Here is a 12421-nt window from a genome sequence, read left to right as displayed (position 1 = left end):
TGTCAGAGCACTTACAGGCAATGCCAGACTGTCTTTGATCATCCTGGAGCTGATCAATGGGTGAGCCTTTGCCATTCTGGTTATTCTTCTATCCATTTTGATGGTTGTTTTCCATTTTCTACTATTTTGCTACTATTATTGTGAACACCCCCTTTTCTACTTTTTTTTTTTACTAATAGCCCAATTTCATAGCCTTAAGAGTGTGCATATCATGAATGCTTGGTCTTGTTGGATTTGTGAGACTCTACTAAATCTACTGGTACCTCGTTTCCCATGTAACAATAAGAAATATACCCAAAACCTGGATTAATCTTTTTATTCACATAGCACTACTATTATTCTGAACACTACTGTAAGACTGACATAGCATGTTTCAAGTAAACACATATGCCAGAAGGTGGGGGGGACATACCATATTCTGTCCCCCCTGGTTGAAAAGGTGGGGGGACAAGTCCCCCTATCACCCACCAAATCACGCCCATAGTTCATATGGCAGATTATTTAAAATAAAATTGTGCTATACACTACTTTTGAATTCATTTTTTAATTTTGCATATAACGATGCGATTAAAATGTTCTAATTGATGCCCAGCTCTCATATATAGTAATGCTCAAAATTTGTTTTCACGAATTTCATATTTAGGTGGCCATTAATTCTAACAACTCGACAGAACTACATTATAGTTCACTTCTTTCTGGTGTAGGACTCACAATGTTTATGTATGGTACTAATGCAGAGGAATACAATTTCAAGTTGAATAGGTACTACAAGTGTTTAATTTCAAAACATTTACTTATATGGTTTGAGGCAATTTGTCTCATTGTCACTCAGTGAATGCCTCTACAGTACCACATTGAAGTAATCTTCAACCTCAAGCCTAAAAAATAATAATAATAATAATAATCCCAAACAGCATTACAGTGATATGACTATTTATATCCACTCCTACAATGCCTTGTACTGTCAAAAGGAGTGTACCAATGAGAGCTTTGTGGAAAATGGCATGCAGCCCAGAGCCCTCAAAACCAGACAGACAGCCTTGTGTGCTACCATGATGTATTCAGAGCACAGCTGTGGACCTATGCTCAAACTTGGCTGCAACAAACCCAAGTGCGACATCAAGAATTTAAAATGCTGTGATTGTTTAATGCAGCTACCTGCACTCCCCGTCTATATCTTAAGGGACCTTGACACTTGCACAAATTTGATCTGCGCACGAGCACACAATCTGGTGTGCCAATGAATAAATGTGTTGTAAACTGTGCACTGCTGTAAACCAGTGCAGAAAGAAAATTTTGAATGTTCAAAACTTCTGGCACGCATTCATTTTGTGAACATTGCACAGCCTTGTTGAAAACTGTCCCTGTTATTGTGCACAGTGCATCTGAACGATTATGACGAGATGTTACAGCTACAGTAAACTTAATTTAACAGATACATTATCTAACTCACAAGAAGGAATGAAAAAGCAACTGTTTTACCAATCCATTACAATATTTATAAATTACCTTTGAGACCAGATTGTAAATTTGTTCACCACGCGATGCGCACGAGAACCTGCAACTGTAGATAATTTCTCTGATTCTGGGAGCAATGAGAGATGGTTTCAGCCACCAAGTACTGGTAGCAGATGGGATCAGCTACAAAATTATTTTATATAGCATAGCATCAAGCGGGACCTGTTTGCCTTGGGAGACCCTACAAGGGGCACAAAGGTGGCGGCTAGAGGGGGAGTGACGGGTCAGACTAAGGGCAGTTCAGAAGCTCCCATGACCAGTATTGTAAAAAAAAAAATGAAGGACCGAGATGTCGCCCGGTATGGCGGTGCCGGGGCCCACCCTGGAGCCAGGGCTGGAGTTGGGGCTCGCGCGCGAGCGCTGGTGGTTGGGCCTTAGCCCATGGGGCCCCGGACGGGCTCAACCCGAAAGAGCAACATGGGCCCGCCCTCCTGTGGGTTCACCACCTGCAGAGGGGGGCCATGGGGGTCAGGTGCAGAGAGGATTGGGTGGCGGTTGAGGGCTGGTGGCCGGGAGGCCCGGTCCGCGCTCACAGCCCTGGCTGTTGGACATGGCTGTCACCTCGCGGTGGGGGAAGGAGCATGAGCTTGTGCGGGAGTTGAGAGATACCAACCAGAGATAGCCAGCGCTCACCTCCACGCACAGCTTGGGCTCTGGTATCCAACTCCTGGAGAGGGGCTGGACGCTCCACTTTCTGGTGTTGCCCACGGGGAGAGGTGGAGAGCTGGGACGCATTGCTTATTGCTCCCCAGCTCAGTCACTATGTGTGAGTGTCACTCCAGTGAACGAGAGGTTCGTATCCCTACACCTTCGTGTCGGGGACTGTTGTCTTGGCCTACGGGCTGAGCGGCAGTGCCGAGTACCCACCTTCTGAGATTCCCTGGGAGGGGTACTAGATAGCGCATCCGACTGGGGACTCCATTGTTCTCCTGGGGGATTTCAACACCCACGTGGGCGGCGACAGTGAGACCTGGAGGGGGGGTGATTGGGAAGCACGGCCTCCCCCTCCCCGATCTGAACCCAGTGGTGTTCAGTTGTGGACTTCTGTGCTAGTCACAGTTTGTCCATCACGAACACCATGTTTGAGCACAAGGGTGTCCATAGTGCACGTGGCATCAGGACACCCTGAGGACGAGGTCGATGATCGACTTTGTAGTCTTATCATCTGGCCTTTGGCCACGTGTCTTGGACACGAGTGGAGAGAGGGGCTGAGCTGTCGACCGACCACCACCTGGTGATGAGTTGGATCCGCTGGGAGGGGAAGAAGCGGTCAGACCTGGCAGGCCCAAACATTTCGTATGGTCTGCTGGGAACGACTGGTGGAACCCTCTGTCAGGGAGGCCTTCAACTCCCACCTCCGGGAGAGCTTTTTCCCAGATCCCAGGGGAGGTTGGAGACACGGAGTCCGAGTGGACCATGTTCTCCACCTCCACTGCCGATGCGGCCGCTCGTAGCTGTGGTCACAAGGTCTCTGGTGCCTGTCGCGGCGGTAATCCCCGAACCCGGTGGTGGACACCGGAAGTAAGGGATGCTGTCAAGCTGAAGAAGGAGTCCTACTTGTCTCTGTTGGTAGGTGGGACCCCAGAGGCAGCTGACAAGTACCGGCAGGCCAAGCGTGCCGCAGCCCGTGCGGTCGCAGAGGCCATGGAGGAGGACTATCGGTCACCCTCGAAGAAATTCTGGCAAACCATCAGACGCCTCAGGAGGCGGAAGCAGCTCTCCATCAGCACTGTCTACGGTGCGGGTGGGGAGCTGTTGACCCTGACTGGGGATGTTGTCGGGCGGTGGAAGGAATACTTCCAGGATCTCCTCAATGCCATTGTCACATCTTCTGAAGAGGAAGGCGACTGGGGACTCAGAGACAGACTCATCCATTACCCAGGCCGAAGTCACCGAGGTGGTTAGAAAGCTCCTCGGTGGCAAGGCTCCTAGGGTGGATGAAATCAGTCCTCAGTACCTAAAGTCTCTGGATGTTTGTGGGACTGTCTTGGCTGACACACATCAATCAATCAATCAATCAACTTTTTTTTTTATATAGCGCCAAATCACAACAAACAGTTGCCCCAAGGCGCTTTATATTGTAAGGCAAGGCCATACAACAATCATGAAAAACCCCAACGGTCAAAACGACCCCCTGTGAGCAAGCACTTGGCAACAGTGGGAAGGAAAAACTCCCTCTTAACAGGAAGAAACCTCCAGCAGAACCAGGCTCAGGGAGGGGCAGTCTTCTGCTGAGACTGGTTGGGGCTGAGGGAAAGAACCAGGAAAAAGACATGCTGTGGAGGGGGGCAGAGATCGATCACTAATGATTAAATGCGGAGTGATGCATACAGAGCAAAAAGAGAAAGAAACAGTGCATCATGGGAACCCCCCCACAGTCTACGTCTAAAGCAGCATAACCAAGGGATAGTCCAGGGTCACCCGATCCAGCCCTAACTATAAGCCTTAGCGAAAAGGAAAGTTTTAAGCCTAATCTTAAAAGTAGAGAGGGTATCTGTCTCCCTGATCTGAATTGGGAGCTGGTTCCACAGGAGAGGAGCCTGAAAGCTGAAGGCTCTGCCTCCCATTCTACTCTTACAAACCCTAGGAACTACAAGTAAGCCTGCAGTCTGAGAGCGAAGCGCTCTATTAGGGTGATATGGTACTACGAGGTCCCTGAGATAAGATGGGACCTGATTATTCAAACCTTATAAGTAAGAAGAAGAATTTTAAATTCTATTCTAGAATTAACAGGAAGCCAATGAAGAGAGGCCAACACGGGTGATGCCACATCTGCAGCATCGCGTGACGGTCAGGGACGGTGCCTCTGGATTGGCAGACCGGGGTGGTGGTCCCTCTGTTTAAGAAGGGGGATCACACTCCTCAGCCTCCCCCGTAAGGTCTATTCCAGAGTAGTGGAGAGGAGAATTCGACCGATAGTCGAACCACGGATTCAGGAGGAGCAGTGTGGTTTTCGTCCTGGTCGTGGCACACTGGACCAGCTCTAAACACTCCATCGGGTGCTCGAGGGTTCATGGGAGTTCGCCCAACCAGTCCACATGTGCTTTGTGGATCTCGAGAAGGCGTTCGACTGTGTCCCTCGGGGCACCCTGTGGGGGGTGCTCCGGGAGTACGGGGTCCTTTGCTAAGGGCTATCCAGTCCCTGTACAACCGCAGCAGGAGCTTGGTTCACATTGCCGGTAGTAAGTCAAACCTGTTTCCAGTGCACGTTGGCCTCTGCCAGGGCTGCCTTTTGTCACCGGTTCTGTTCATTATCTTTATGGACAGAATTTCTAGGCACAGCCAGGGTGTAGACGGGGTCTGGTTTGGGAACCACAGAACCTCGTCTCTGCTGTTTGCAGACGATGTTCTGTTGGCTTCGTCAAATCAGGACCTTCACTGTGCACTGGGGCGGTTCGCAGCCGAGTGTGAAGCGTCTGGGATGAAAATCAGCACCTCCAAATCCGAAGCCATGGTTCTTGACCGGGAAAAGGTGCTTTGCCCTCTTCAGGTTGGTGGAGTGTCCTTGCCTCAAGTGGAAGAGTTTAAGTATCTCGGGGTCTTGTTCACAAATGAGGGACGGATGGAGCGTGCGATCGACAGACGGATCGGTGCAGCATCTGCAGTGATGCAGTCGCTGTATCGGACCGTCATGGTGAAGAGAGCTGAGTGGGGGGGGCAAAGCTCTCGATTTACCGATCGATCTATGTTCCAATCCTCACCTATGGTCATGAGATTTGGCTCATGACCGAAAGAACGAGATCGCGAGTACAAGTGGACGAGATGAGTTTCCTCCGCAAGGTGGCTGGGCGCTCCCTTAGAGATAGGGTGAGGAGGTCAGTCACTCGGGAGGAGCCGCTACTCCTCCACGTCGAAAGGAGCCAGTTGAGGTGGCTCAGGCATCTTTTCCGGATGCCTCGCTGGAGAGGTGTTCCAGGCACGTCCCATCGGGAGGAGGCCCCGGGGAAGACCCAGGACACGCTGGAGGGACTACGTCTCTCGGCTGGCTTGGGAACGCCTTGGGGTTCCCCCGGAGGAGCTGGGGGAGGTGTGTGTGTGTGGATGGGGAGGTCTGGGCGGCTTTGCTTGAGCTGCTGCCCCCGTGACCCGACTCCAAATAAAGCTGAAGAAAATGAATGGATGGATTAATGGCATCAAGCGGACACAATGGCATGACGAATTACGTAGCAGTGCAGGGATTGAATTCATGCAAGTGTCAAGGTGCCTTTAGTTGTGCTTTTTTTTTGAAGCAGCTTAGGTGTGCTTTGTTTTGTAATGAGGACATAAAATGCATGCCTGTTCAGAAGTGTGTGTGTGTATACACACACACACACACACACACAGTGGTGGGCACATTTCTGCTAATCTGCGTAAATGCTAATCTAACTTTTTCGTTAGATTAGCTTTTCAACCATCTTTGAAAACCATCAGCGGACCAATTAGCTTCACTAAATTTGGTTCCGCTAACATTTATTTTTTGGGGGGCTGGTAAAGTGAGTAAAGTTTAACATTCAAAAGTGTTTGTAAGCCCTGAAATCATACGTTAGTTCCAGTTTATAAACAGGAACTGTTGTCTTTATACGCAATATGGGTGAGCCATTAAAGTTATAACTATAATGTACAGATAAACTGACTTAATACTGCGATTTACTGCCTTTGATAAAGATAAGTGTTTGGGGTTTTATTTTTCGTGCATTAGTTCTGTCATGTTTATGAACGCAACACAGGGGAGCCATTCCTGTAACAGTTTATAGATATGATAGAGATAGACTGATGATTAGTAATGCGATTTACTGCTTTCTATAAAGACAATGACAGTTTGGGATTTTATTAATTTATTTTTGTGCATTTGTGAATGTAATATGGGTCAGCCATAGCTCTGTTAACAGTTTATAAATATACTAAACTGACGTAATACTGTGATTAACTGCTTTTGATAAAAGATGACAGTGTTTGGGGGTTTTATTTTTTGTGCGTTTGTGATCCTGGCAATGTGTGGGATATGCGACTTGAATTTACCCAGCAGCCCCTGTGGTGCTTAAACTCAACCGGCTCATCAGTAGTCGACAGTGTAATCTAATATGGCTGCGGCTGAGTCGATACTAAAAGTTAACAGTAACTTCCGCTAATTTTTTTTTGCAGTTTCTGTATAAACATCAACTTTTCAGTTAGCGGATTAATGGTTATCAAAGCTAAGTTTTCCGTTAGCTGTGGTCACCACTGTGTGTGTATACACACACGGACGGGGAGGAGGGCCAGGTTATTTGATGCCCCAGGGCTGTTTGGAACAGAAGACGACAATTTGGGCTGAGAACTTGTCAACATTTATTTTGAGAAAAAAAACTACAGCTTAAGTTTTTCTACTTAAGCCAGAACAACACACACCCCACTATCCAGCTCAGAAAAACAATCATGTTACTCGTTCAAAGGACAGCACCAATAGGGTCATTGTTTCCACTTTTAAACATTCCTTTATAAGTGCAGTCTCAATTATAGGCCTCGTCTACAAAATGATCTTTGTTTTGAAATTCCACAAATAGCACCGTTTCACAATTTATATGCATCCCACACTAAAATGCTCAAATTGACTAAATTTGTAATACATATGCCAGGCCTGTAGGTGGTGCTGTATGTTGTGAGAGCACACATGATTTTCCTGTCATTTACTGGACTTTCTACAGCTGGAAGACAGGGAGAAGCTATTGTATATTTCTCTCCCATTTAAGTGGTTGGCATCAAAGCAGCAGAAAAATGACCACTGGATAATTAGCACCTTTCACTGGACTTCTACAGCTGGAAAACAGTCATGAAAAACATAAAAAAAAAAACCCCAAAAAAACACACATTACAGGGACTGAAAGAAAGTCATGACTGTTCAGTTCAGTCCTGGTGTGCCAGGACAGTAACTGGAGCACCATACTGAAAAAGAAAACTGATGGCAAGTCCACGTCAATATTAATGTACCTATTATATATTAGCACATTCCACACGAGGTGTGTGTTTGGTGCAGTCAGGCTCATGGCAGTTAAAATAAAAATTGCACACAATCAAGCCAAACTGAATGCACTGTACAGAAATGTGGAAAAAGTATTCATTTAAAATTATTTTGCCTGTCATGATGACAGCTTATTAGTTGATGCTGCAAGTTGCTGTCCCAACAGTAACTGGGGTGTCATGTTCGGCTGCCCAAAAGAGTTCACGTGTTGATAAAATGCCAAAACGATAAAAAAAAAAAGAAAGAAAGAAAACTTATGTAGATAAGCCTAAATGTGTGCCTGCGTGGAAGGGCCAGTGTCTTACATACACAGCTTAGATCCTTAAGCAAGACAAACTGCTTGGTTGAATGCATCCACTGATACCACAGCAGGGAAAAAAAAACAAAAAAAAAAAAACCATTATGAATGAAACAAGGTAACAGGATGTTAATGCTACACATATATCCATCTGCTTCCGGCCCATGACTCAGAATGCTTAATAAATCAGATTCTTGCTTATCCTGACCTATGAACAAGCTTTTTTAGTCCTCTTCAGCTCACATAATCAGGTTGAGCAAAGTGCCGAGGAACAAAACGTTACTGTTCCCATTAATACCCAGACACAGCTAGGAAATGCTTTCAAATGTTGAGAAAAATTTAAGAAACCTTGGCATTTGAGGTATTTTCGGTTGCTTACCCCGTGACCCACCTGATCGCACAATCCTGTCTAGCCTCTCCATGGACGGTGAAGGCACCCTGGATCTGGGGCTGCCAGGTAGGGAGCACTCGGACCCAGCATCGAAAGAGTCCTCATGATTCAGCATCAACAGCTCTTTGACACACTTGTGACAAACACTAATGCTGACAGGGCAGGATCAGAGGGTGAGTGAAGAGCTCCTTGCATATTGGGCAGATCAGCTTCCCTCTCGATGTTCTTGATTGGGACCTGGAGATCGAGATGTGTTTATTGAAACCTGCTGCGGTAAAGTTTGCACCAATACATTATTCATTTTCATTTTCATAAAAGAATCACCTTAAATCCAATTCCATCTCTGGTGTTCAAGCCTGTTATTGCTGACAGCTAAAGTAATTTTAAAAGAAAACGCAAAACAAGCCGATTCCAGCTTCTCAAATGTTCTTTTATCCATTTTTACCTGAGGCCATATATGGCCAACGGGTATTGTGTAGACCTGGCGTCCATCCGTATACAGCATACGTCCAGTTCTATTACTGCCACCAGTCTTCAAATTCACAGGGAACATTCTTGGGACACAGACCTTGGACAAGTTTAAACATGTCTAATCTTAAGCGATTTTAAGATGGTAAAATGTCACATTCTGTACCCAATTTTAATGCCTGAACTCACGGACGTTAGTGCATAAACGTGGGTGACGTCGCTTCCTGCTTCACTAAGTGGTAACTTCGCTTAATTTTTTGGCTAGAAATAACACCTTTCTCATATTATGTAAAAGCTAGCAAGAAATAAACACTTCTAAAACTGAAAATGCTGTGTTGTAACCTAACACCTCTGGAAGGATTTACAAAACATTTAGCAGTCATTAGTGTGGTGATGTCACAGGTTGGTGCAAAACTTTCATTTGTGTATAAATATATCCTCTGTCATATTACGTAAAAGTGAGCGAGAACTAAAACTTCTAAACCTGAGAACGTTTATAGAACCTAATAATACCTCTGAAGTGGTTTAAAAGACATTTAGCAGATGTTAGTGTTTTAGTTTTGATTGGCGGGGGAGACAGCCAATCAGAGTAGAGCTGCACCGTGACAGTACAGTCTGGTTGCTAGCTGCAAACTCAGTTTTTGGAAGCTAATAATTACTTAAACAACTGCAAATTATACAGAACACAATGCTCATACAGCAGAAATTATTTTAGCATTGTGTTTTTTTATATAGGAGTGCTGAAAGGAATGAGTGCTTCGTTATTTTGCAAAGTGGCAGAAAATGGATAACTGAATATTTATCAATCAAGTTTTTTTTTTATTAATTTTCTACGTCTTAAACGTTAAGATTTGGGTTTAACCCATTTAAACTCTTCTGGCAGACCTTCTTGACTGAACAGCCCTACCAGTAGTAATACGAGCAGTGAAGCAGCTCTCACAACTCGGCCATTTATACAAGAAGCTCTCACCTGGCTGTGTTTGGCACCTAATCTGTGAAGGCACACCACTGAGCACAAGGGCTTTTTCAAATCCCGGTCAAATTCCTATCCACACTCAACTTGCGACAGCCCAGAGCACACTGCGGTTTGCAGAAATCTTGGTAGCCTGCAGTGCAGGCTCCTACTAACTCAAGATGGCACAAGGGAACCCTTTCACTGCATAGTGTGAATATTGGACATCATGCCCCCTAAAAGTTTGAACAAGTATGAATTTGAACTTGTCACAAATATTGCCAAGCCATAAACAGCTCCTACGCAACCCATTAACATGCCATACAGCGTTTCTACTCCCTAAAATTAAGCACCAAACCAGCCAGGTGTAAGAGCTGCTATGTTTAGAACCTTTCATGATTATGGTCACATTTACACATTTCCAGGACTTTGAGAAGGGTAGGATGTGGCTTCTTGGAAGAGCTGCTGCTGGCCATGGGCTCCTCTCCCTTCAGAGGGAGAACCTCCCAGAGACCTGTCCAAGTGAGTCACAGAAGACAGAAGTTTATTACCCATCAAGCCTAAAATGACTTGTTTAATCCCTGATTTTTTACTTCTAACAGAATTGGTGCAGTCACAGGTTTCTTCTAAAGAAGCCTCAAACAAATTAAAAATTACAACTGCCCTAACTTCTTAGTTTAAGATGTTTTAAGCCATAAGTTATGTATAACTGAGGGCGTGATTGCTCTGAGTGACAGCTGCTGAGCTGAGCTCCGACTCACTGTCTGCTCAATGTGGCTGCTAGCTGTTGTGGAGGGCTGCATCTGGAGCATTTTATTACAGACACCTAGAATAATATGGCTTGTTATATGGTGAATTGTGCTAATGATCATCTAAGACATACCTGCTGCAATAGTCATACCAAGTGAAACCGCTATTTGTGATCTGATCAGTTAATCCCCTTTAATGCATGATTACTGAGAAAATAAGCTCAAAATGTTTAATGTTCACACACACACACACACAAAAAAAAACAGCACAGTCCCCAAAAATATGATTCAACGTTAAACTGTTAATTTAACTGGTACAGACTCCAAGATGGGGGAACATTCAGGCTTCTTTCACCACACACCGAGCCACCCTGGACACGTTTACTGCTCTGTTACAGCAGCAGCAATTTTTAATGAATGTAAAGGTTATCATGGACTCAAACAACCAACCCACACATTTATGTACTAATGGGTTAATCGTGATGTAGCCAGAATTAGCGCAGCCACCATGGCAGTTTTCAAAAATGGGCTTCATATCAGCTGTTACAGGTCATCATAGAAAACCTATGGGTGACATCACACAGGCTTTGTCCAGTGTGTGTAATATAGGAGTGCTCAAGGCTGATATCAAATAAATCACCTGTGTGTCCATTTTTGCTTATTCATTTTTTCTTATTCATTAAATGCATTCCTTGTAAGGCCCTGCGACAAACTGGTGCCCTGTCCAGGGTGTACAACTACTGGGATAGGCTCCAGCCCCCCTGTGACCCTTAATTGGAGTAAGCGGTTGAAGATGAGTGGTAGTAGTGGTGTTCCTGTAATTTAATTTCAGGTGGGTGCGTAACCAACTTTCTTAAAAATGGTGAGCTGATGCTCTGCCCTGGCCCTGCAGACAGGTGAATACAGTATATACATACTCTGTCGGTTGCACATCCTGGCACAATGCCGGGTGGTATAATAAAACAGCCAAGCTCAGGTGGATTATTTAAGTACCACACAGTTTAATTTGATGCGATTTTCTCACATTGTAGCCACTGTTTCAATTCAACAGCAATAACACTCGCAAATACGCACTGGATCTCTATGGTATAACGAGATGCCAGCCATGTTTTCACACTCGTGAGGCACTTGACAAAGGCAATATTGCCATAAACCCATAGAACACACACATATATGCACACCAAGTTCGTGGCCACACAATCACACTGACATGGGCGTGACCCTTTCAAAGTTCTCCATTGCGTTTATATGTAATTTATACCTGTCACACCTCGACAGTTTATCCAGCATATACCCGACCATATTAAAAGCGCTGGGTATACATCTAATAAGTTATGGGTACTTTTTTTTTTTTGAAGTTAAGAGCACATTGATAGATGTCGTAATATGCCGAGTACCTTGAAAAATTTCGGGCATGCTTAAAATTTTCAATGTTGGCAGTATATTGACTCATACGTCCCACACAACGAGGGACATTAAGTTGAAGTTAAATTAACGTGATTGCTGACACGTTTCTTGTAATTTATACCATGGTCAGTGAGAATTCCATGTTTAACTGGCGTGCATTATTTTTCGTGTATACGTACACGTAGTTCGACGAGTTAAGTCACTAATATCGCTCTACTCTGGTCGTCACCATAGCAGCAGACAAATCAGTTGGCGCAGATCAGCTGTGTTTGACAGGTGAATGACAGAAACGCGATAAACATGGATTTCCAAGTGAATCTTATATTTTTGGCCAAAACAAACATTTGAGGAATGGGAAGAGGAGGAGATCAAACAAGAAGAACAGCAAAAGTAAGGGCATACAGATTTAACATCGGACAAACTGGACAAGATTGAAGACGGGAAAGGAGAACGTTGCCAAGGATGAAAATATCTTGACTGGCATAAAAATAGTCCCAAATACTTATGCATTTTTATCAAGTTTTGTTAACTGAATAAATATTTCTGTGTTAGCTCACTGTGTGGGACCATGGTATAAGCAGATTCGCGTCGTGGTGTTTTAGACTCCGCGTCCTGCATTCAAACTGTATAATGCACGGCTTCGAGTTGGTTATCCTTACTTTCT

This window comes from Thalassophryne amazonica, chromosome 5 (assembly GCF_902500255.1).
Source record: "Thalassophryne amazonica chromosome 5, fThaAma1.1, whole genome shotgun sequence".
Lineage (NCBI taxonomy): Eukaryota > Metazoa > Chordata > Actinopteri > Batrachoidiformes > Batrachoididae > Thalassophryne > Thalassophryne amazonica.
Note: the sequence above shows the minus strand (reverse complement) of the source record.